Source organism: Gorilla gorilla, chromosome 7, assembly GCF_029281585.2.
Source record: "Gorilla gorilla gorilla isolate KB3781 chromosome 7, NHGRI_mGorGor1-v2.1_pri, whole genome shotgun sequence".
Lineage (NCBI taxonomy): Eukaryota > Metazoa > Chordata > Mammalia > Primates > Hominidae > Gorilla > Gorilla gorilla.
In genome coordinates this window covers 20,180,286-20,182,524 of record NC_073231.2, presented here as the reverse complement: position 1 = coordinate 20,182,524, position 2,239 = coordinate 20,180,286, and positions in this window count along the sequence as shown.

Here is a 2,239-nt window from a genome sequence, read left to right as displayed (position 1 = left end):
GACCACCCATAGCTAAAAGGAAGCCTAAGATGTGTCGTCTTTCTTCCAACTAGCCCTGTGTCAGCAAAACATCAAGGCTTGCACTAGAATGAAGGGGAGAATGGATATGGCCTCTTCCACGCTGGCTGAAAAAGTTACCATAAAGCGACAAATATCTTTGTCCGATGGCCTTTTCATAATCAGTAAAGTGCACTTTGCTAAGTTAACAAATTATTTGAAAACTTCATCCAGCAATTTCACTCCTGGGAATATGTTCAGAGCAAAAACAAAGTATAAAAAATGCTGAATGCACAAAGATGCCTAGGCACAGTGTTATAACAGGGAAAAATAGGAAAGTTAAATGACCAAAAGTAGGCAAATAGTTATGTAATATTTATGCAAGGAAGAACAAACAGCTTTTCTGTATACTCAGGGTCAATACAGAACACTTCTGTGATCAAGTGTGTGGGGGCGGTTTCTCTTACCAACCATTTCCCCAGCTCTCCAGAAACCATCTGGATTTCCTAAAATTCAGTTGAATCTGACACCATCTGCTTGGGGTTAGTGCAGATTCCATAGCTTAGGAGGGCAGTCCCATAAGTCTGCCGCCTCTTCAGATGCCAGTCTAAAGCTTAGGTTGTGACCTGTGCCTCTGGCCAACCAGCTAAAAATTGGAGGCTCCCACAGTCCTCTTTTGTAATTGATTATTTGCTAGAACAAGTTCACAGGAAACCAGTTACATACTGGATCATTCATTTATTATAAAAGGTTACAACTCAGGAATAGCCAGGTAGAATAGGTGCCTAAGACAAGGCGTGGAGGAGGGACACAGAGCTTTTATGCCCTCACCAGGTATGCCATCCTCTGGGTGCTCTACTGTGTTCTGTAATCCGTAAGTTCTCCAAACCCCGTCCTTCTGAATTTTTATAGAGGTTCCATTACGTTGGCATCATTAACTAAATCGCTGGCTATTAGTGCTTAACTCAGCCTTCAACCTCTCTCCTTCCTGGAGGTCGTGGGGTAGGGCAAAAAAATCTCAACCCTCTAATTACATAGTTGGTTTCCAAGGCAACCAGCTCCTCATCCTTAGAGACTTACCAAAAGCCACCTAATTAACATAAACTCACGTGTGGTTGAAAGGGATTGCTTATGAATAACAATAGGTGCTCTTTTCACTTTTTGTTTTGTTCTGTTTTGTTTTGTTTTTGAGACGGAGTCTCACTCTGTCGCCCAGGCTGGAGTGCAGTGGCGCGATCTTGGCTCACTGCAAACTCCGCCTCCTGGGTTCATGCCATTCTCCTGCCTCAGCCTCCCGAGTAGCTGGGATTACAGGCACCCACCACCACGCCCAGCTAATTTTTGTATTTTTAGTAGAGATGAGGTTTCACCATGTTAGCCAGGATGGTCTCGATCTCCTGACCTCGTGATCTGCCCGCCTCTTTTCACTTTTATCAATGTTTTAAGAGCTTTGGCCAGGAGCTGGGAATGAAGACAAAAATGTAGTCATATGCTGTATAATGTTTAGTCAATGATGAATCAGATATATGTATGCCTGTGGAGCCATAAAATTATAATGGAGCTGAAAAGTTCCTGTCGCTTAGTGATGTCAAAGCTGTCATAACATTATAGCACAATTACTTTACTTTTAATAAATTTATTGTAGTGTAGCGTAAGTCTACAGTTGTGCCAGGCCTCCACATTCACTCACTACTCACTCACTGAATCACCCAGAGCAACTTCCAGTCCTGCAAGCTCCATTCATGACAAGTGCCCCATACAGGTGGACCCTTTTTTTACTTTATGGTGTATTTTTAATGTGCCTTTTCTACAGTTAGATATTTTTAGATACACAAGTATTTACCATTGAATCCCAGTTGCCTAGAGTATTCGGTATGGTAATATGCTTTACAGATTTGTAGCCTAGGAGCAGTAGGCCATACCATATAACCAATGTGTATAGTAGGCTCTACCATCTGGGTTTGTGTAAGTACACTCTGTAATGTTCACACAATTATAAAATACCTAAAGACACATTTCTCACAAAGTATCCTTGTCATTAAGCAATGTAAAACTGTATATATTTCTTCTTATATCACAATATCACAATGGATAGTTGTGCTTAATAAAATAGCATGCAGCAATAAAATAAAAGTAAAATTATGAATTTTATGTAGATTCAAGGACTATATTAAGTGAAGGAGTATATAAAAAGCCTGTCTTAATTAGGGCTGCCATGACAAAATGCCATACACAAGGAGGC